Source organism: Heteronotia binoei, chromosome 4, assembly GCF_032191835.1.
Source record: "Heteronotia binoei isolate CCM8104 ecotype False Entrance Well chromosome 4, APGP_CSIRO_Hbin_v1, whole genome shotgun sequence".
NCBI lineage: Eukaryota > Metazoa > Chordata > Lepidosauria > Squamata > Gekkonidae > Heteronotia > Heteronotia binoei.
Window position 1 is genome coordinate 184,141,255 of NC_083226.1, and position 24,628 is coordinate 184,165,882.

The 24,628-nt window shown below is 47.5% G+C and overlaps 1 pseudogene; it reads right to left on the reverse strand.

The window, feature by feature from the left end:
* LOC132570192 (zinc finger protein 658B-like) overlaps nucleotides 1-24,090 on the reverse strand; it is a 48,756-nt pseudogene extending 24,666 nt beyond the window's left edge.
* Nucleotides 24,091-24,628: the final 538 nt, after the last annotated feature.

Here is a 24,628-nt window from a genome sequence, read left to right on the forward strand (position 1 = left end):
TGATAACGGGCGCCTCCTGCTAGAATTCTGCACGGAGCACCAGCTCACCATCACCAACACTATCTTTCAGCAGAAGAACAGCCTGAAGACAACCTGGATGAACCCAAGGTCCAAGCACTGGCACCTTATCGACTACATTCTGGTGCGGCAGAGAGACCTTCGAGATGTCTTACACACCCGAGTAATGCCCAGTGCGGAATGTCATACGGATCATCGTCTTGTACGCAGCAATCTCCGTCTTCACTTTAAACCCACACCCAGGAGAGGAGGTATCCCTCGGAGGAAGCTTCAGGTTGGCAGCCTTCAGTCAGCCGAAGTTAAAGCTGCCTTCCAGGCAAAACTCCAGTCAAGAATTGAGGACCCCAGTTGCCCCACAGACCCTTCACAGTCCCGGGAAAAAATAAATCTTTCGCGCTGCATGTAGCAACCTCCAGCGCAAGCTTCGAGACATTCAGAACGAGTGTTGGACCAAGCTTGCAGAGAGAACCCAGCTGTGTGCAGACACTGGGATTTAAGAGGGTTCTACGAAGCCCTGAAGGCAGTATATGGCCCATCATATCAGGCTCAGAGTCCCTTGCGTAGTGCAGACGGCCAAGTGCTGCTCACAGACAAGGCATCCATACTGAACCGGTCGTCGGAGTATTTTCAGGTTCTCTTCAGTGCCAACCGCGTAGTTCAAGATTCAGCAATCCACCTCACCCCACTTCAACCAGTGAAAACAGAGTTGGATGCGATCCCCACCCTAGAAGAGACTGTTAAAGCCATCAAGCAACTGAAAAGTGGCAAGGCAGCGGGAGTTGATGGAATCCCACCAGAGATCTGGAAGCATGGGGGCACAGTACTAAATAGCACACTTCACAAAGTACTTGTCACCTACTGGGAACAAGGCAAACTACCACAGGACTTTCGCGATGCAATCATCATCACTTTACACAAGAACAAAGGGGAAAAGTCAGACTGCTCCAACTACTGGGGGATAATCCTGCTCTCCATTGCAGGCAAAATCCTTGCCAGAATACTCCTGAACAGACTGGTGCCCACCATTGCAGAAGAACTCCTCCCAGAGAGCCAGTGCGGCTTCAGAGCTAACAGGAGCACCACCGACATGGTATTTGTTCTCAGGCAGCTCCAAGAGAAATGCAGGGAACAGAACAAGGGTCTATATGTGACTTTTGTCGACCTTACCAAAGCTTTCGATACCGTTAGCAGGAAAGGCCTGTGGCAAATCCTGGAATGTTTAGGATGTCCCCCAAGGTTCCTCAGCATGATCATCCAGCTACATGAAGACCAGCGAGGCCAAGTCAGACACTGCAACGACCTCTCGGAGCCCTTCCCAATAGGCACAGGTATAAAGCAAGGCTGCGTTCTCGCGCCATCTCTCTTTACGATCTTCTTTAGCATGATGCTTCAAAGAGCAGGCAGTAGATCTAGATGATGACGATGGTGTCTACATCCACTATCGCACCAATGGCAGCCTGTTCAACCTGAGGTGACTAAAGGCTCACTCCAAGACAATGGAAAAACTTATCCGAGAGCTACTGTTTGCTGATGATGCTGCACTCGTCTCCCACTCGGTATCAGCTCTGCAGCATATGACGTCCTGCTTTGCAGAGGCTGCTAAGCTATTCAGCCTAGAAGTTAGTCTGAAGAAGACAGAAGTTCTCCACCAGCCTGCACCCCAGGAAGATTATCACCCTCCCTGCATCACTGTGGGTGAATCAGTTCTGAAGACAGTCCAGCAGTTCAGCTACCTGGGGTGCATCATCTCCTCAGATGCCAAGATAGACAAGGAGATTGACAACAGGCTGGCAAAGGCAAACCGTGCATTTGGCCGACTGCACAAAAGAGTGTGGAGCAACAAGCATCTGAAAAAAGGCACAAAGATCAATGTTTACAAAGCGGTTGTGATGACAACCCTCATCTACGGCTCCGAATCGTGGGTTTTATACCGTCATCACCTGCGACTCCTTGAGCGCTTTCATCAGCGCTGCCTTCGCACCATTCTCATTCGCCATCGAAATAGAGGGGCACCAAAGAAGAGGTACAAGGACTCCTTGAAGAAATCGCTTGGTACCTGTCGCATCAACCATCACCAATGGTCTGACCTAGCCTCAGATCGCAAAGCATGGAGGCACACCATCCACCAGGCTGTCTCTTCCTTTGAGAACGCACGCATACCTGGTCTTGAGGACAAAAGGAGATTGAGGAAGAATCGCACTGCTACAGCACCAACCCCAAATCAGACTTTTCCCTGAAGCCACTGTGGCCAGACCTTCCTGTCCCGCATTGGTCTTGTCAGCCACCAGCGAGCCTGCAGCAGACGTGGACTACTGCACCCTTCTTAAATCTTCGTTCGCAAAGCCAAGCCAAGAGAGAGAATGAATGAATGAATGAATAAATAAATAAATTCATTCTCATCCCCTTAAATAAATAAATAAATAAATAAATTCTCATCCCCTTTGGCTCAAACCAGGGCACCTTCTCCAGTTGAGGGATGGCGACAACACTGGCCTCAGTTGCCCCTGGGTGAGTACACACACACTCAAACACTTGAAGCTGCCTGCTACTGAATTAGACCGTTGGTCCATTGAAGTCAGTCCTGTCCGCTCAGTCTGGCAGCAGCTCTTCCAGTCTCAGGCAAAGGTTTTTCATATCACCTCCAACCTGATCCTTTTAACTGGAGATGCTGCTGCGGGTTGAAACTGGGACCTTCTGCATGCCAAGCAGAGGCTCTGCCAGTGAGCCACAGTAGTGGGACAGGCCTCAAAACAGTGTACTGCTATTGAATCTTTAGATTCATACCTCATCACAATGGCAGCAATTGGCACCTTTGGCCCCTATGAAAGATCCTTACCCAGAAAGGCCACGCTCCCATAGTTCTCCAGCATGACTTCCCTGTACAGAGCTCTTTGTCCTGGATCCAGCAGGGCCCACTCAGCCTCCGTGAAAGAGATGGACACCTCCTCAAAGGAAAAGGGACCCTGGAAGAAAAAGCAGATTCCCTCCTCAGACATCACGCCAGGCAGAGGTGGCACCTTGGAAGGGAGTCGTCTGGGAAGGTACAGGGACAGACGGAAGGAACGGGGTTCAGAGGAACTCTCACTCACACACCTTGTAGAGACTGCAGGAGCAAAAGCGCCCCCCCCCCCCCGAAAGGAAGAGGGACCCAGGCTGTCCCCCCTCCCTGCTCATCTCCCCTACCTGGACTGGAGCTGCAGCAGTCGTTTTCACATCTCTGAAAAGAGGAAGACTCAACAGCATCTCTTCACTGCTTGTTACTGAGATAAAGGAAGAAGGAAGAGTGTTTGCTTGTTTCTTCCCTCCTGCACACACCTCCCCCCCTCCCCAGGAGTCTGAAACCTTCCCTGAGCAAATTCTTAACACTTTTTACTACATTATGGGAGAGGCAGAAGAGAAGTATCAGGGACCTAGAGCGAGTTAGAGCGATTCCTCAGTGGTCTGAAACCTTCCCTGAGCAAATTCTTTAACACTTTTTATTACATTATGGGAGAAGCACCAGGGACCTAGAGCGAGTTTCCTCAGTGGAACCGGCTTCCCCCTTGGGAGGTGGTGGGCTCTCCTTCCTTGGAGGTTTTTAAATAGAGACTAGATGGACATCTGACAGTAATGAAGATCCTGTGAATTTACGGGGAGGTCTTTGCGAGTTTCCTGCATTGTGCAGGGAGTTCGACTAGATGACCCTAGTGGTCCCTGTGGCGGAACCGGCCCGATTCTGCCTTCAGACCCGGTCCCGTCAGCTCCCTATTGAGTCGCCAACTCCTGGAGGGAGCTATGTCTCCTCCTGCCCCTTGGGCGCGCTGCCACCACCTGCTCAGTCCCGGGGTTCAGATTGAGAGGAACAGGACTCCCAATCCCCCTCTCCAGCTGTGAGGCTAGGCCTCCCGGTCCTCTGCCACCCTGCACTTGGGTTTCACAGAGACCTCAGCGCTTCTTTGGGGCACCCCTGGAGGATTGGCACCTTATCCAACTGCATGCCCTCCCCCTTCCCCGGGGCCCCCTTCTCAAAAACAGCGTGGTCTAAGCGGTCGGGGATCTATGTGGTACAGAGATTGACTGCCAGCATTTAAACAGTAAAAATATATTTATTTAAAAGAGAAAAATATAGGAAAAGAAAAACACAAAACAAAAACAGTTGCATTTAAAAAGTTAGCACCGCACAGCAAAGCACAGCAAACAGCATAACAAAATAAAGGTGGTTTTTAAACGCATCGTATTGTCCCTGGTCTATACTTGATCTGCCTAAGAAAATGACTTACTTTGTCTGCCTGCCTGGGGGCCCCCAGGCAGGAGCCTCCATTGCTCACCACATGCTTGCTCGAGCGCTGGCTCAAATCTCCCAAACTCTTCCTGCCTAGCACATGGCAAGAACAACAGCCCTTCCTGTCTCTCTAGGAGACTTTCCCCCTAGCGTTGTTGGTTTGGCTCTGGAAGGGAGGGGGGGAGTGAGGGGAAGGCTACAAAGCCTGCGGAATGGATTTACTGATCCCTGCCTTTTTGGATGAAGCACCAACACTCTCAGATGGCGTTTCTCCACAGTCCCTTCCAACTCTATGATTCCTGAGCATTAGAGCAGTTCCTCAGTGCAACAGGATTCCTCCTCGGGAGGTGGTGGGCTCTCCTTCCTTGGAGGTTTTTAAACAGGGGCTAGATGGCCCTCTGACAGCAATGAAGATCCTGTGAATTGAGGGGGAGGTGTTTGTGAGTCTCCTGCATTGTGCAGGGGGTTCAACTAGATGACCCTAGAGGTCCCTTCTAACTCTATTATTCTATGACCTATGAGCTTTGGGGATTCGAAATGCTGCCAAAATATTTCAAACCTTTATGAGATGTGGGGCTGGCCTGGGAGGAGTGAAGGGGGTGGAGGATGTTGAAATGACATAGCATGACATGTTACCATCACATTCACAATCTACCAGAGAGAGGGCCTTCTCGGTAGCAGCCCCCTACTGGTGGAACCAGCTACCGGAGGACCCGAGGGCCTTGCGGGACCTCGCCCAGTTCTGCAAGGCCTGTAAAAACACACTCTTCCAGCTAGCCTTTAACTGATCTGGAGTTATCGTATTGCGGGAGCAAATGTAAGAATACTGAAGGCATCGGAAACGAAACAACTACAACTTATATCAGCACCAGATTGTTTTAATGATTGATTTATTTAAATGGTCTTATTAATGTCATGCTGTTTTTAAATGGATTGTTTTCATTTGTTGCTGCGAGCCGCCCTGAGCCTGCTTCGGCGGGGAGGGCGGGATATAAATCAAATCAAACAAATTCAGCCCAGATGTGACTTGAGTGCATCTGGAAACTTGAGAGTAACAGGAATGAGATTTAAGAGTGTCTTTTGGCACACTCATGTTACAACCAGCTGGACCTGGACAATAGGCCATGTTTGTGAGGCAGAATCTGCCATTCTAGAAGAAGATGATGAAGAAGAAGATATTGGATTTATATCCCGCCCTCCACTCCGAAGAGTCTGAGAGCGGCTCACAATCTCCTTTACCTTCCTCTCCCACAACAGACACCCTGTGAGGTAGATGAAGATATTGGATTTATATCCCGCCCTCCACTCCAAAGAGTCTCAGAGCGGCTCACAAGCTCCTTTCCCTTCCTCCCCCACAACAGACACCCTGTGAGGTAGATGAAGATATTGGATTTATATCCTGCCCTCCACTCCGAAGAGTCTCAGAGCGGCTCACAATCTCCTTTCCCTTCCTCCCCCACAACAGACATCCTGTGAGGTGGGTGGGGCTGGAGAGGGCTCTCACAGCAGCTGTCCTTTCAAGGACCACCCCTTCTGGACCTGGACAAGAGGCCATGTTTGTGAGGCAGAATCTGCCATTCTAGTCTCTATTGTTTTCTGAAATTTTGGATATTTTATATACATTTTAACGGATTTTAATTGTTGGTTGTTTTTACGATGTAGTCCACCCTGCGCCTGACATACGCGAATGACAGGCTTAAAATTGAACAAAATAACTAAGTAAAGCCACCTTAGTTTCTCTTCTGGAAGGAAGGTGAGATATGAATATTTAAATGAATAGGAGGAATCACCATGAATTTGCGTGACCTCCTTTTAGGGGCATCACAGTGAGTGGAAATGGTGTGCCACAAATTAACTCTGCGTTGCTTGAAGAAGTATTTTAATTCTCTTCCTCACCCCCAACTAGTTTCTCCCCATCAAATCCACAGTGTGCCACAGTTGCACCCAGCCACGACAGGTCTTTACCACAGCAGAGGGCATCTTGGTCCTGCTCCGTGGCCTGCGCCCTCTGCCCTTGCTCCAAAGAAGCTCCTTCTGCCTCAGGAATTGCAGCTTCTGTCTTCACGGATGGTGCCCACATCTGAAACAGCAGTGAGGGAGAGGAGTAAGAAATGGAATGGAAGAGAGACCAAGGAAGACATCTTGTCCCACTCCCAGACTCTGCACCCTCCCATCAGCAGATCTGGTCAGTTATCTGGAGGGATCAGAAATTCTCTAGTAGAAGAGCCTGTTCAATCTCCCATTTGGATGATTAGCACTTGGACAGATGTCTGGCAGGGAACCTTTTGGAGAAGGCCAGATATGATTGCTGGAATTGGACGTACCTGGATCGAGTCCCCTCACCTGTTCTGCCTGCCTCTTCTCCTCTGCCTGACTCAGGAGGAAGCCTTCGGCCAGGGCCACCGCCTGGGAACTGGTCTCCGGCACACATCTTCTGACCCAGCTCTGCATTTCCTGAGGCAGAACAGTCCGGAACTGCTCCAGGATCACCAGGTCCACAATCTGCTTCTTGGTGAGCCTCTCTGGCTTCAGCCACTGGCTGCAAAGTCCATGGAGCTGGCTGCAGACCTTTCGGGGCCCATTGGCCTCCGGGTAGAAGAATTGCCGGAAGCATTGGCGATGTACATCTGAGATGGCAGTGAGCTGATCATGGATAATTGGCACCAGGCATTCCCAGAATTCAACATCACTCCCGGCTTGGGTGGGATGGAGGCTTTCAGTTGCTGCCTTGCCAGTCCCAGGTCCTTCTGGGTTCTGCTCTTCCATCTCTTCCCCCTTCTCTCAGGTCTCCTCTGACTGGGTAATGATGCCTTTAGTCCCTTGGGTATGAAGAGCGGCGTCTCTCTGGAGGAAAGCAAAGTCACAGACAGTCACATGGAAAGTCAAAGCGAATGGAGATACAGCACTGCATTCTCCACTGCAGGGGAAGCCAAAGTGCTTGGCATTCCGGCTAGCCAATCAGCATGAATGAGTCATCCCATTAGATCCCATTTGGGCCTCCTTTGTGCATTAAAGTAGGAAAAGTTTGAAGGGTCCTACAGGGTCATCTAGTTCAACCCCCTGCACAATGCAGGAAACTCACAAATTCCTCTACCTAAATTCACAGGATCCTCATTGCTGTCAGGTGGCCATCTAGCCTCTGTTGAAAAAACTCCAAGGAAGGAGAGCCCACCACCTCCCGAAGAAGCCTGTTCCACTGAGGAACCGCTGTAACGGTCAGGAAGTTCTTCCTCATGTTGAGCTGGAAAATCTTTGGATTTAATTTCAACCCACTGGTTCTGGTCCAGCCTTCCGGAACCACAGAAAACAATTCCACGCCATCCTGTATAGGACAGCCCTTCAAATACCTGAAGATGGTGATCCTATCGCCTCTCAGCCGCCTGCTCTCCAGGCTAAACATCCCCAGCTCCTTCCACCTTTCCTCCTAGGACTTGGTCTCCAGAGCCCTCTCCATCTTCGTCGCCCTCCCCTGGACCCTTCCAGCTGGTCTGGCCCCTTCTTCAAATGTGGTGCCCCAAACTGAGCCCCATTTGTCTCCAGCTCCAGCTGCCCCTTTGTCTCTAGCTGCAGACAGAGCCAAGGTGTGGGCAGGGAGGCGCTTCCTTCCAGACTCCCCTCCCCCGCCCCCACTGCAAACGGGGCTGCCAACCTCCAGGGGGGTCTCCAGTTCTTCCCCCGGGATGACCACCCACCTCTCGCCGGCAGAGGCCAGTTTTCTGGGGGGGAGGGAGGGGGGGAGAGGGGTGGCTGTCCCCGTCTCGGGTTCCCCCCCCCAGCTGGCCCTTCCCGCCATGCACCCCCTCCCCCAATGCCCAGGGACTTCCCGCCCGGGAGCTGGCAACCCCTCCCTGCAGCTGCCAGCCTGGGACTCCCCCCGAGGCCCCCTGCCCGACACCCTCCGGCTGCTGCTGCCTGCTGGGGTTGCCAACCTCCAGGGGGGTCTCCAGCTCTCCCCCGGGAGGACCACCCACCTCCGCGGCTTCCCGCTCCTCTTCCGCGGGCTGCAGAGCCTTCTCCGCCCCCTCCCCGCCTTCCCGGTCCTCCCGCGGCCGCTCCAGCCGCCAGCTCGGTGGCTTTAACCCTCTCGGCGCTGCAGAGGGAGGCAAGGGGCGCCCCGCCGTCTCCTGCGCCGAGAGGAGCTCCGGCTGCTGCTCAGGGCTTTGGGGCTCTTCTGCGCCAGATCTGGGGAGGCTGCAGGGCAGGGAGGGGCAGATGGACAGTGGCTGGATGCTGCTGCTGCAGCCCTCGGCCGGGGCAGGGGAAGGACCTCAGAGAAGCCCTGTTGCCTCCCGCCCCAGCACCAAGAATACAGAGCATCCCTGCCCCAGACAGAAGAACATAAGAGAAGCCCTGTTGGATCAGCCCAGTGGCCCATCCGCTCCAACACTCTGTGTCACACAGTGGCCAAAAACCCCAGGGGTCCTCATGAGGTCCACCAGCAGTGTCAGAACCTCACTTTCTCTCCTGCTGTTGCCCCCCACCCCAGCACCAAGAATACAGAACATCCCTGCCCCCGACAGAAGATCATAAGATAAGCCATGTTGGATCAGGCCAATGATCCTATCCCCTCCAGCGCTCTTCTGTCACACAGTGGCCAGAACCCAGGGGTCCTCAGCAGGGCCAGAACCTCAGATTCCCTCCTGCTGTTGTCCCCAGCGGCAAGAATACAGAGCATCACTGCCCCAGATAAAGAACATAAGAGTTGGATCAGCCCAATGGCCCCTCCACTCCAACACTCTGTGCCACACACTGGCCAAAAACCCAGGTGCCATCAGGAGGTCCACCAGTGGGGCCAGGACACTAGAACCCCTCCCACTATTTCCCCCCAAGCACCAAGAATACAGACCGTCCCTGCCCCAGACAGAGTTCTATTTATACCCTGTGGCTAAGAGCCACTGATGGACCTCTGCTTCAGATGCTTATCCAATCCCCTCTTGAAGCTGGCTATGCTTGCAGCTGCCACCACCTCCTGTGGCAGTGAATTCCACGTGTTAATCAGCCTTTGGGTAGAGAATTCTCTTTGGCAGTCAGATAGTGCTGCCAACTCTGGGTTGGGAAATTCCTCGAGATTTGCAGAGAGCAGGGAGGAACCTCAGTGGGGTCTAATGCCAGAGAGTCCCCCCTCGCAAAGCAGCCATTTTCCCCGAGAGAACGGATCTGTGTCCTCAGGAGATACCTTGTAATTCCGAGAGATCTCCAGGCCCCACCTGGAGGTTGGCGACTCTCACAGGGCAGGGTGCCAGCATACTTTGCAGAACAGGTGGCATCTTGCCACCTAGAACAGAGCCCTACTTTTTGGCTTATCACTGGAAGTGCCCACCTTCACACCAAATGCCAGAAAATCAACGACTGCATACGCCTCAGTCATTGGACTTTGACACACACAGGAAATATTTTGAGTAGAAAATATTAAACCAGAGGGGCTGAGGCAGCATAAGGCAGCTTCATGAGTTCATGCATAAGAACATAAGAGAAGCCCTGTGGGTCAGGCCAATGGTCCATCCAGTCCAACACTCTGTGTCACACAGTGGCCAAAAAACCCAGGTGCCATGATGAAAAATATATAAAAAAAGGTTAACTGAATATTTATCACAAAATGAAATTATACCAAATAACTTTGTATGCTAATTTGATATACTTTTAAAGCTTGAAACCATGAAAGTTATATATATTTGACAATTTAAAAAAGGTAAAGGTAAAAGTAGTCCCCTATGCAATCACCAGTTGTTTCCGACTCTGGGGCCACGTTGCTTTCACAACATATGAACATATGAAGCTGCCTTATACTGAATCAGACCCTCAGTGCATCAAAGTCAGTATCGTCTACTCAGACTGGCAGCAGCTCTCCAGGGTCTCAAGCTGAGGTTTCAAGACTTCCCCAGTGTTACTTACAATATAAAAGCAATAAAGGTAATTTAACATTTTAAAAAAACAACTGTTTAAAAAGAAAAAAGGAACTTATACTTCTTTATGGTTATTACCTCATTCGATTAATGATCCAATATATTACTAAATTAAGTCGTATTATCTATCTTATTATAATCTTTTAAGAAAGAACAAAATATTTTCTCATACTCTCATTTTAACTATCATTCTTGTCTCAGTAAATTAAAAATAGCTGATAAACAAGTTATCCATTATCAAATATCACCAAGTGTCCTTTCACTCTCCAATGTTCTCTCCACATAGTTCTGAAACTTTCGCCATTCATTATTAAATTTTTCCATATCAAGTTCCTTTAGTGTTCTTGTTAATTTGTCCATTTCACTCCAGTGCATAGTTTTCATAACCCAGTCCCATTTTTCTGGAATTTTATTTTGCTTCCACAACTGCACATACAATGTCCGTTCTCCTGATTAGAGTCTGTCCTCCTAACCACTATACCAAACTGGATCAGAAGGGAAAGTGAGGTTTCGCCACCCCCGAAGTCCTGGAGGGCCTGGCCTAGTGGCCGGCAGCTCAGAACTGGGCTTTACTTTTCCAAGGTAGAGGATGCTGAATGGGGAGAGAGGAAGGAAGAAGATATTGCTTATACCCCGTCCAATACTCTGAATCTCAGAGTGGCTCACAATCTCTTTTACCATCCTGCCTCACAACAGACACCCTGTGAGGTTGGTGGGGCTGAGAGGGCTCCCACAACAGCTGCCCTTGAAAGGACAACTCCTGCGAGAGCTATGGATGACCCACTTAACCACTATGGCTGACCCAAGGCCATTCCAGCAGGTGCAAGTGGAGGAGTGCGGAATCAAACCCGGTTCTCCCAGAAATCACGTCAAGGGCTGCCCCTAGAGCTTTTTGCACCCTCGCCAAAACTAACGACTTGTGCGTCCCTCCCTCATTCTGTCCTATGAGCCCATAGAATAAAATGGAGGGACTGGGAGCCATAGTGGAGGCCTGATACCTCCGTTCTATCCCATGGCCCCTATGAAAGAATGGAGTCCGTTCTTTCCCCGAATGGAGGGATTTAAACTTACCGTCTCTTTCCCTCCCCCTCCCCGCAACAGACGCCCTGTGAGGTAGGTGGGGCTGAGGGAGCTCTTCAAGACCCGCTCTTGATGAAAAATATCAAGAAAGGTTGTTAGACCATGGTTTCCGGTACTTGAATATTTATGGCAGAATATTATACCAAATAACCCTTTGTATGCTAACTTGATATACTTTTAAAGTTTGAAACCATGAAAGTTATATATATTTGACAATCCAAGGAAAGGAAAGTTCTCCTGTGCAAGCACGTCGTTTCCAACTCTGCGGTGACCTTGCTTTCCCAATGTTTTCATGGCAGACTTTTTACGGGATGGTTTGCCATTGCCTTCCCCAGTCATCTGCACTTCCCCCCCAGCAAACTAGGTACTCATTCTACTGACCTCGGAAGGATGGAAGGCTGAGTCAACCCTGGGGCCGGCTACTTCAACCAGCTCTCGCTGGAATAGAACTCCTGTCGTGAGCAGAGAGTTCAGATCACAGTACTGCAGTACTGCTGCTTTACCACCCTGCGCCACGGGGCCGCTTGACAATTCAAAGGAAACCCTAAATTTCGTTATGTTAATACAGCGTTTGTATTTTGTTTTGTGTTTTTATTGCATGATGTGTTAGGTAATATAAAATTTAAGAAAAATGGAAATGGGGAAAGAAAAAGAACTGCTCTTGAGAGAACATCTCAGAGAACTGCAGGTGATCCAAGGTCACCCAGCAGCTGCAAGTGGAGGTGTGGAGAATCAAACCTGGTTCTCCCAGATAAGAGTCTGCACACTTAACCACTATGGCTGACCCAAGGCCATTCCAGCAGGTGCAAGTGGAGGAGCGGGGAATCAAACCTGGTTCTCCCAGATAAGAGTCTGCACACTTAACCACTATGGCTGACCCAAGGCCATTCCAGCAGGTGCAAGTGGAGGAGTGGGGAATCAAACCTGGTTCTCCCAGATAAGAGTCCGCGCACTTCACCACTATGGCTGACCCAAGGCCATTCCAGCAGGTGCAAGTGGAGGAGTGGGGAATCAAACCTGGTTCTCCCAGATAAGAGTCTGCACACTTAACCACTATGGCTGACCCAAGGCCATTCCAGCAGGTGCAAGTGGAGGAGTGGGGAATCAAACCTGGTTCTCCCAGATAAGAGTCCGCGCACTTCACCACTACACCAAACTGGAAAGCTGAAAATGGGGGCAGAAAATATAGGTTGCCTATGGGGTGGGAAGGAGAGAAGGAAGCATGAGAAAAGGAGTCCTTAAAGCTATCTGGCAGAAAAATTAGTCCTTAAAGCTATCTGGCAAGGTCAGTTAGCCTGAAAATGTGACCTGCTAAAGGGCACTCAAAGTCCTTCCAAAGCCTCCTGTGAATTTAATGAAGACCAACTCATTAAAAACATGCTGAACATAGAAAACACAAAGTCTGATTTGCCTGGTGCAAATCATCATCTCTTTATTTGAGCTGTGTCCCTTCCTGAGTTTTGTTTTCTAGGGTCGCTCACTGCCTGAAGGGGAAAAAACCATTCTCTCCCTTTAACAGAGGCACGATGGGCTGTTATTTATCTCTTCAGATGCCCATTTCCACCCACAAAGCCTCTGGGGAAAAGACAGGATCCCCCACCCTTTCAGGTCTATTAGCAACTTTAATGCACAGTCCTTTCCAAATTAAAGGAGTGAGATGAAATCTCTCACCTTGCTGCATGGTCATAATCTCCAAAGGGGGATTCAAGGGGACCTCTGAGGAGTTAGAGGTGGGGAGTCACCTTGGCCCAGGGCTTCCTCCGGGGCATCTCTGGCTCATGGTTTTAGGGGGCGGGGGAAGGAGCAGGAGGAGAGAAACTTGCTTCTCCTTCCTGGGAAAATCTGGGGGTGGGAAGAGAATCAGGAGTAAGGAACATGTTCAGCAGTACTGCAGTACTGTGGTCAGAACTCTCTGCTCACAACCTGAGTTCAATTCCGATGGAAGGTGGATTCAGGTAGCCGGCCCAAGGTTGACTCAGCCTTCCATCCTTCCGAGGTCGGTCAAATGAGTCCCCAGCATGCTGGGGGGAAAGTGTAAAAGACTGGGGAAGGTGTGGTGTATGTCCCTTTAAGAGGGTTGTATATAAGTTAAGTAGGAAGTAGGGAGTGGTCATTGCAGCTGTAGGATATGGTTTTATGTTGTGTGTATTGACTGACGTGGAGATAATAAAACAGACTTGAAGACTGACGTGGAGGCTTATTTCAGAGACATAACAGAAGGCCATGGCAAACCACCGCCGTGAAAACATTTTGAATGCAACGTCACCCCAGAGTCGGAAACGGCTGGCGCTTGCACAGGGGACCTTTCCTTTCCTTCCTTCACCTTCCACAAGGTTCACAAGCCAACTCCACAGATACTATTCCATTTCCAAAATACTACTGTGTGTCTGTATGGGCGTCTGACCTCTTAGTGACACGTGTAGAGTCTGTCTCTGGACTCGAACCAAGGACAACTCTAACACTCTTGGGTCCAGGAAGGATTGTTTATTGAAAGCGTGATTTGCAAATGCATGGAGAGCCCGGACAGTAAAATACCACCCGTTGACTCTGCCTGCTGTGAGGCAGCACAGCTATTATATACTTTTGCCTAAAGCCCTCGTGCGACCATCCAATTGGCTGATCCCCTCATGGCCCCAAGCCATGAATAACTTTCCCCCCTCCCGCATTTCCCTTATCTTATTTTTCTACATACCAACCTTTCACCTCCTCTTACAGCTCCTGGTACAGATTTTCTCCAACTCTAACACATTCCTCTCTTCAGACTAGAGATAAACAACAGCCCCCTCGCTCAATCCCTCCTCTTTTTTATTTTTGCATTGTTTCTCTAGTCTAAGTCAATGATAATACTCTTATACTCATGACTGTGGTTTTTGATCCTGGTTTCCAGCTCCTTATGATCCCTCCACATACAGGTAAGCAATATATACAACAGCATACAAGCACTCCAATACATATTATCAGAATAAAAATCATGAATAATCCCTTAACCCAGCTCAAATTCGGCAGCCACCCTGTCAACCACCTCCACCAATCTGTTCCTCCCGAGCTGTACAATTCCCTAACTTGCGTCCCTATCTGTTGTAACACTCTCACGTCCGTTTCTATCTTCCCTGATTCATTAGTTTAAACAATTTATTGGTAGCATATGGTTACAAAACTTAACTATTTCTTAAATTTTTTTTTCCGCATTAACCCATATGACATTTCCATCCCCCCTCCCTCCAATGTTGACTTCCCCGAGGTTATAAATTCAAATCAATACTAAAGGCACTTCTAACTGCTCAAAGTTCAATGTATATATTCTTACAACTAAAAAATTGTCCAATGTTTCTTTACTTTCCAAGTTTTCTCCATATATCCTTTAAATTTTCTCCACTCCCTTTTGAATATCTCTAAATCATAGTCTCTTAGTGTTCTAGTTAATTTGTCCATTTCACACCACGATAAAACTTTTATGGTCCAGTCCCATTTCTCCGGTATTTTTTCTTGCTTCCAAAGCTGCGCGTATAAAGTCCTAGCAGCTGATAACAGGTACCAAATTAGAGTCCTATCTTCTTTTGGAAATTTTTCTAATTGTAATCCAAGTAAAAACGTCTCTGCAGTTTTCTTAAAATCGTAGCCCAAAATTTTGGAGATTTCTTGTTGTATCATCTTCCAGAATTCTTTCGCTTTTTCACATGTCCACCACATATGGAAGAAAGAACCTTCATGTTTTTTACATTTCCAACATCTATCTGACATTTTCTTACTTATCTTAGCCAGTTTTTTCGGAGTCATGTACCACCTGTACATCATCTTAAAACAGTTCTCTTTAATACTTTGACAAGTTGATATCTTCATTGAGTTCTTCCAAAGGTGCTCCCATGCATCCATTTGTATTTAATAATAATAATAATAATAATAAATTTTACTTGTACCCCGCCCTCCCCTGCCGAAGCAGGCTCAGGGCGGCTAACAATACGGTGACCAATGGTGCACCAACAATAAAACAGTCACATTAGAAACATTAAATTAAACATTAATTAACCTTAAAAACCTGATTAAAACAATTAACTAAAACATATTATAACGCTATCCTTGACGCTCTTCTAGTTGATGCTGATGGCGGATTTTCTTCGTTGTTGGTATAATTTTTTATTTTTTATTTTATTTTTTATTTATTTAAGATTTATACCCCGCCCTTCCCAGAAGTGGCTCAGGGCGGCTGATTCAGTTATTCATAAGCTAATTTAAAAAGGGTGGTCTTGCAGGCCCTGCGGAACTGATCAAGGTTCCGCAGGGCCCGCACCTCCTCTGGGAGTTGGTTCCAGAGATGTGGGGCTGCGGCCGAAAAGGCCCGAGAGCGAGTGTTCTGTAGTTTGATTTGTCTTGGCCCAGGGGTAGTCAGTCTGTTCTTTCCTACTGACCTCAGTGCTCTCTGGGGTTCATACGGGGAGAGATGGTCCTTCAGGTAGGCTGGTCCTCGGCCATATAGGGCTTTAAAGGTGATAACCAGCACTTTGTACTGGACCCGGTATACAATCGGTAACCAGTGCAGTTCGCGTAGCCCCGGCCGTACATGTTCCCATCTTGGGAGACCGAGCAACAGCCTGGCCGCCGCGTTCTGCACTAGCTGTAACTTCCGGGTCCGGCACAGAGGCAGCCCCACGTAGAGGGCGTTACAGTAGTCCAATCGTGAGGTGACCGTCGCATGGATCTCTGTTCACATTGATTGCCCATTTGACCATTTGAGATTTTACTACTTCTTCTTCTGTAGACCATTTCAATAATAACTTACAGTATATACTTTTGATATCAATTTTTCATTGTCACCAGCAAGACCCCTTCCAGTTCTGTTTGTTCTCGTCTAATTCCCTCTAATTTTATGTCCTTTTCCATCAAGCTTTTAATTTGTTGCATTTGAAACCAATCATAGTTATTATTTAGCTCTTCTGAGGTTTTTAATTCAATTTTGTCTCCTTGAATCTTAAGCAGTTGATTATATGACATTTCTCTTTTTTCTTCGGATTCAGCTGTTATTTTTATTACTTCTGCTGGCACTATCCATAGCGGTTTTCTCTCGTCCCCGTATTTCTTGTATTTTATCCAAGTACTTAGTAAAGTATTTCTGACATAGTGGTGAGAGAAAAAACCATCCATTTTATTCTTCCCATAGTACATGTACGCGTGCCAGCCGAATTTATTTCCGTGAGCTTCTAACCATAAAGGTTTTTTGTCTAACAGCGTTATCCAATCTTTTATCCATGTCAAACAAACTGCATCGTGATACAATCTTAGATCGGGAAGTTGAAAACCTCCTCTCTCTTTGGCGTCCGTTAAGATCTTCATCTTTATCCTTGGTTTCTTTCCGGCCCAAATGAAATCAGAAATTTTCCTTTGCCATTTGTTAAATTGTTTTGCATCTTTTATAATCGGGATGGTTTGAAACAAATACATTATCCTTGGCAAAATATTCATTTTAATTGCAGCTATCCTGCCCAGTAAGGACAAGCTAAGCTTGTTCCATTTCATCAAATCTTTGTCCATCTTACACCACAGTTTTTCATCATTGTTTTTAAATAAATCAATGATGATATCTTCCCTGATTCATTGATCCAATGGCAGCAGGTTGTATTTAACCAAACACATAATCCTCCCTGGGAATTTAATAAGTAATCCAGAGCCAAACGATGTTGATACAATTATCCTCCTAAAGACTCTATTTCTGCTTGTAAGGTCTTGACTGTTCCAGCTGTAGTGTTTGCCAGTTTTTCAACCGTATAGCTTAACTTCCTTATGGCTTCTATATTCCAGTACACCCCCACTCGTGGAAACACTACAGCCATCCCTTTTTCATTACTGAGTGGTTGGGTAAGGAGACAACCCAAATGAATTCTATCGCCAGAACTCTTTGGGCTTCAAGAAAATGACACCGAAAAACACGCACATGCAAAAAACACGCACGCACAGCAGGCTGGATGGGGGAGATGATACGGTTGTGTAATGACTCTCAAGAGCTACTTGTCAGATTTAAAAAGTTTCTGAACTAAGGCTGCCAGTTGGTCACACGATGTTTATGCCCGTAGCAGAGAGGCTGCAGGGATCTCTTATCCCCAACTCGTCCATTTCATCACAGGATTTGGAAAAGGAAATGTTTCTGCCAGTTTTGTAGATGTCAGAAAAACTTAGATTTGCAGATAACATGAAGCAGCGAGTTCCACGGGGGGGGGGGGGGGGGAACCACTAAAAAAGCCCTCCTTTGTGTAACTACTTTCTGAGCCTTCAGCACCTGGGTGTCTGAAGAAGACCCTCCGATCTGATCCATTAGATTGGCCTGCACCTAACTCAACGCTGTCGCTAGGTACATTTGCATACCGGTTTGCCACTCTTCAAGGATCTCCTGTGAAATCACAACATGCGCCGGTTCAGGGATCCCTGGTAAGAGTGTCGATCTCTCTGTTTTACTCATCTCAGACGGGCTGAGTTTATCTCCTACTCCTCAATTTACTTATTTAACAAAAATGTTACATCTCCCCCTTTCCCTGCGCAGAATCAAATTAAACTACTCAATTCATTAGTTGACAGAATCACGCTATACCAACTTAAATTATCTATTTCTTTTTGAAAGTAATTAATTACAGTTAATCGAGTACTGATTACATCTTTAATTACAATTAGTTATAATCAAACTTAACCATTAATTACTTCTGTTTTGCAGTTGTCAAACACCCAAAACCGTTCACAATATCTCTCAGTAATAATTACTTCTATTTTCTAATAATTAAACATTCACACCTATACACCATGCCTTTCATACCCTCCTCTCTTCACTCATGCTTTATCATTGCATCCTACACCAATCACTCACCGAGAACTCCATCTTCCACTCTTTATCAGTCATCCCACACTCTCTTCTATACAGTCCAGTATCTCTCCTGAAATTTAAAGTTCAAATAAACACGTCTTGCTGTCAGCCACTTTGAATCTTCCAACCTTGTTCTTCCTTCCTTCTTCCCGCCTTGTTCCTTGTACAGTTTATAGTTTAACTATCATAAATCTAGTTCCACCAATTCACTGTATCCGTCTATAAGTTTTCCACTTCACAGATATATTTATTACGCAGCCAACCGCACCTAGTCACTTAGCTTTCCACTCACACAAAACCAAACACATTTACTCTTTTCTCTCTCTCCTGCTTCCAGTTATTGTTGCCTTAACGTGTTATCATCTCATGCTTTCATTTAAAGTCCAAAATGTTTTCATTAAGACAGAGGTGGCCAACGGAACCTCTCCGGAAGTTTTTTGCCTACAACTCCCATCAGCTGCAGCCATCAGCCAAAAAACACCAGGCAAAAAACAACTGGAGAGATACTGTTGGCCACCCCTGCACTAAATCTTCTCTCTTCCTCTTCTTCTTCCTGTTCCTCTTCTACTTTCCGTCCACTCGCTCTGGAATAAATCTCACCAGCCTGTTTCATTTAGTGTTTTGATTTCCGCTATTCTGTCCCTTCCAGAACATCGTCCATGTAGCACAAAAGCAGCAGTCACATACAATTATCAAAAATCATGCAGTCAAAATTAATGGAATAGAAAGTTTGTATTTATAAGAATAATCAGCTATAGGTCCATCAGCAGCCGCAATCTGCCTGCTAACCAAGCATACCAAACGCTAAACCTTTAATCCATTTTAGCTGTTGCCGTCGTCACTTCCAAAATTCTCCTCGTCTCCGTCGCCGCCCTCACTTCACCCCCCTTTCATCGCCCGGCCATAAATTCCAAGCTGCTGCTTATTCTTTAGCACATAGTAAATCACTTAGCTCTGTCTATTGCCTTTTGTTGGAAGCCTCTTCTCAGTTGTAAAAACCTTGCTGCCTTCTCCTCCTCTCCGGCATTCACAGCTCCTTTGCATTAAGGTGTCCGCAACAACCCGGGCTTCGGGGATACCAGGAGGCTCAAAATGGAGCTGAAAGCCCCAGCTCAACCCTCCTCTTGCTCCCCTGCCTTGAGAACCCCCCGACTGGGGTCCTACTGGGTCTACCTGCTTCTGGTGACCCCAAAAGACCATCTCCCACAAGAGCGATGGGGAATGCAACTGCTCGTCGCTATGCTGAAACCGGAAGCTTTTTGTTTAACTTCTTTCTGAGCTTTCAACACCTGGGTGTCTAAAGACCCTCCTCAGAGCCAGATATAGGAATGTTTCACCCCTCTCTAGATCCTCTGAGGAATATGACAATCAGATCTGTGCTTCAAGCTCTTGCCACACCCTGAGGATTTATAAGGTCGTGAATCTCTTTCAATCGGCAGAACCCATCTCTGCTTTCTTCCCTGTGAGATCTATTTGAGGGCTTCAAACATGGCTGAAGCTCCTTCCACAATCCAAGCATTTTTAACATTTCTTCCTAGTTAGGGTAAGATTTCTGTGTAGATTCATGCTTTGTACAAGAGTTAATATAGTGTCAACGGCCTTTTGATAAGGTTCCACATACTACCCTTGTTGGCAAGTTGGTAAAATGTGGTTTGGATCCTATTACCGTTAGGTGGATCTGTAACTGGCTGACAGATCACACCCAAAGAGTGCTTGTGAATGGCTCCTCATCCTCTTGAAGTGGAGGGACAAGAGGAGTGACTCAGGGATCTGTCCTGGGACCTGTTTTATTCAAAATCCTAATAAGTGATTTGGATGAAGGAATAGAGAAACCACTTACTAAATTTGCAGATGATACTAAATTGGGAGGGGTTGCAAATACAGTAGAACAGGGGCGGCCAACGGTAGCTCTCCAGATTTTTTTCCCGTACAACTCCCATCAGCCCCAGCCAGCATGGCTGATGGCTGGGGCTGATGGGAGTTGTAGGCAAAAAACATCTGGAGAGCTACCATTGGCCACCCCTGCAGTAGAACCCAGAAACAGGATCCAGGATGATCTTGACACGCTGGAAAACTGGGCTAAAACCAATAAAATGAATTTTAACAGGTATAAATGTAAAGTTCTGCATTTAAGTAGGCGGCGTTGCGGTGCTGATGCTGTTAGACCTGTCGGCTGCATTTGATACAGTCGACCATCGGCTACTGACGCGCCGCCTCGCCGACATTGGGGTTGAGGGGTTGGCCTTGCAATGGCTTTCCTCCTTTCTCCTGGGTCGGGGACAGAGGGTGGCTATTGGGGGTGAGCGGTCCCGGAGGCGCACACTGGATTGTGGGGTGCCTCAGGGAGCAGTGCTCTCCCCGATGTTGTTCAACATCTATATGCGCCCCCTTGCCCAGATTGCCCGGCGGTTTGGGCTGGGTTGCCATCAATATGCAGATGACACCCAGCTCTATCTACTAATGGACGGCTGGCCCGACCCCGCTCCAGGGAATCTCGACTGGGCCTTACAGGCTGTTGCGACATGGCTCAGGCTGAGTGGGCTGAAGCTGAACCCAGCGAAGACAGAGGTCCTTTGCGTGGGTCGCAGCGCTCTGGGAAGGGAAATAGCTCTCCCGGCCTTCGATGGTGCGCTATTGAAAGCAGCGCACCAGGTAAAGAGCCTGGGTGTTTTACTGGAGCCTTCATTATCGATGGAGGCCCAGATAGCAGCCACTGCCAAGTCAGCATTCTTCCATCTGAAGCGGGCAAGGCAGTTGGCCCCTTTCCTTGAGCGCCGGGACCTCACAACAGTGATCCACGCAACGGTCACCTCAAGACTAGACTGCTGTAACGCCCTCTACTTGGGGCTACCTCTGTGCCGGACTCGGAGATTGCAGCTAGTGCAAAACGTAGCGGCCAGGCTGTTGTTGGGACTCCCAAAACGGGAACATATACGGCCGGGGCTACGTGAACTGCACTGGCTGACGATTATATACCAGGTCCAGTACAAAGTGTTGGTCATTACCTTTAAAGCCTTATATGGCCGAGGACCTGCCTACCTGAGGGACCGTCTCTCCCCATATGAACCCCAGAGAGCACTGAGGTCAGCCGGGAAAAACCTAATGACCATCCCTGGGCCGATTAAATACCAGAATACTAGAGCACGGGCATTTTCAATCGCGGCCCCTACCCTATGGAACCGACTCCCCGAGGAGGTGCGGGCCCTGCGGAACCTTGATCAGTTCCGCAGGGCCTGCAAGACCACCCTTTTTAAACTTGCACACTTGGACTGCTACGAAGATCGGTAATTAAAGATTCGCCAATGCGGTTTGAAGACCTATACCGCTGAATAACTGTACTTATTGGATTGGTTTTAATGTTATTAAGTTTAATGTTTTAATGTTTTATATTGTTAAATCTAAAGGCTTTTATCTAATATTGTATGTTTTTATAAAATGTTGTTAGCCGCCCTGAGCCTGCCGAGGTGGGGAGGGCGGGATATAAATAAAATTTATTATTATTATTATTAAATGTTGGAAGGGACCTCCAGAGTTATCTAGTCCAAACTCCTGCACAATGCAGGAAACTCACAAACACCTCCCCCTAAATTCACAGGATCCTCATCGCTATCAGATGGCCATCTAGCCTCTGTTTAAAAACCTCCAAGGAAGGAGAGGCCACCGCCTCCCGAGGAAGCCTGTTCTATTTAGGTAGGAAAAATCCAATCCATGGTTATAGGATGGGGGAGACTTGTCTTAGCAATAGTATGTGTGAAGAGGGCCTTACATGAGTCAGCGTATGTTCCACTAATACCCCTAGATCCTTTTCGCACATACTACTGCTAAGACAAGTCTCCCCCATCCTATAGCCATGCATTGGATTTTTCCTACCTAAATGGAACAAGCTTCCTCAGGAGGCGGTGGGCTCTCCTTCCTTGGAGGTTTTTAAACAGAGGCTGGATGGACATCTGACAGCAATGAGGATCCTGTGAATTTAGGGGGCGGTATTTCCGAACATCCTGCATTGTGCAAGAGATTGGACTAGTTGACCCTCGAGGTCCCTTCCAACTCTATGATTCTAATGTTCTATATGAAGAGTAGTTGTCTTTTAGGTGTAAAATATGAAGAAAGACCTTTTTTGGGGGTAAGCATTTTCACCGTTTCTCTTTCTGGTGGTTCTTAAATTCTCTAGATGATTTCCAAGCTGAGTTAAACGGCACATTCTGAGCATTTTTCCTCTGTATTGCCATTGAGGACTTCTATTGTTAATCAGTCTCCTATCGTTAATCAGTCACTCTGAGCACTCAAAATGTTTCTTCCCTGTGGGTTCTTCGGTCTGGTGAACGATGGCCACTCCAAATGAATCTCTTTCCACGCTCTGAGAATTAGAAGGGTTTCTCCCTGTATGGGTTCTTAGATGCTGTTGAAGAATGCCGCTCCAAGTGAATCTCTTTCCACACTCTGAGCATTCAAAAGGTTTCTCTCCTGTGTGGGTTCTTTGATGCCCTTGAAGACTGCTACTCTGACTGAATCTCTTCCCACACTCTGAACATTCAAAAGGTTTATCCCCTGTGTGGGTTCTTTGGTGCAGCTGAAGACTGAAACTCTGACTAAATCTCTTTCCACATTCTGTGCATTCAAAAGGTTTCTCTCCCATGTGGGTTACTTGATGCCGTTGGAGACGGCCACTCAAACTGAATCTCTTTCCACACTCGGTTCATTCAAAAGATTTCTGCTCTGTGTGAGTTCTTTGATGCTCTTGAAGACTGCTACTGCAAATGAATCTCTTCCCACACTCTGAGCATTCAAAAGCTTTCTCCCCTGTGTGGGTTCTTTGAAGGTTTTGAAGACTGCGACTGTGACTGAATCTCTTTCCACACTCTGTACATTCAAAAGGTTTCTCTCCTGTGTGGGTTCTTTGATGTTCTTGAAGACTGCTACTCCGACTGAATCTCTTCCCACACTCTGAGCATTCAAAAGGTTTCTCCCCTGTGTGGGTTCTCTGATGCAGTTGAAGACTGCCACCCTGACTGAATCTCTTCCCACACTCTGTGCATTCAAAAGGTTTCTCCCCTGTGTGGGTTCTTTGATGCTTTTGAAGACTATTACTCCAACTGAATCTCTTCCCACACTCTGAGCATTCAAAAGGTTTCTCCCCTGTGTGGGTTCTTTGATGGACTTGAAGACTGTGACTGTGACTGAATCTCTTCCCACACTGTGAGCATTCTAAAGGTTTCTCCCCTGTATGGGTTCTTTGATGCGTTCGAAGATGACTACTGTGACTGAATCTCTTCCCACACTCTGAGCATTCAAAAGGTTTCTCCCCTGTGTGGGTTCTTTGATGGACTTGAAGATTGCCACTCTGACTGAATCTCTTTCCACACTCTGAGCATTCAAATGGTTTCTCCCCTGTGTGGGTTCTTTGGTGCAGTTGAAGATACGCACTCATACTGAATCTCTTCCCACACTCTGAGCATTCAAAAGGTTTCTCCCCTGTGTGGGTTCTTTGATGGACTTGAAGATTGCCGCTGTGACTGAATCTCTTTCCACACTCTGAGCATTCAAATGGTTTCTCCCCTGTGTGGGTTCTTTGGTGCCGTTGAAGATACACACTCATACTGAATCTCTTTCCACACTCTGAACATACAAAAGGTTTCTCCTCTGTGTGGGTTCTTTGGTGCAGCTGAAGACTGATACTCTGACTGAATCTCTTTCCACACTCTGAGCATTCAAATGGTTTCTCCCCTGTGTGGGTTCTTTGGTGCAGTTGAAGATACGCACTCGTACTGAATCTCTTCCCACACTCTGAGCATTCAAAAGGTTTCTCCCCTCTGTGGGTTCTTTGATGGACTTGAAGATTGCTGCTATGACTGAATCTCTTTCCACACTCTGAGCATTCAAATGGTTTCTCTCCTGTGTGGGTTCTTTGGTGCCGTTGAAGATACACACTCATACTGAATCTCTTTCCACACTCTGAACATACAAAAGGTTTCTCCTCTGTGTGGGTTCTTTGGTGCAGCTGAAGACTGATACTCTGACTGAATCTCTTCCCACACTCTGTGCATTCAAACGGTTTCTCCCCCGTGTGAGTTCTTTGATGCTCTTCAAGATGTCCATTCCTGAATCTCTTTCCACACACTTTGCAGGAAAATGGTTTCTCCCCTGTATGGGTTCTCTGATGTTCCTGAAGATTTCCAAACCTCTTGAATCTCTTTCCAGACTCTGTGCATTTGAATGGTTTCTCCCCTGTGTGGGTTCCTTGGTACACAGGGAGCTGCGATCTACTTCTGAAGTACTTTCCACACTGAACGGATTTACTTGCCTTCATTATCATGTGCTTAGTTATGTTACGCTTTCTTCCATCTTGATTCTTAGCCATATGGCCACCGTACTTTCTCTTAGGTAGGCCTCGAAAACTGACGTTTCCTTTCAAGCCATTTTTAACTCTGACTGGCATTTGCTGATGAAGTTCCTCATCCTCCTCATTTCTCTGATCATCCTCTGCTGGAATAAATAGAGAGGCCCTTTTAGTACCTGGGAGGT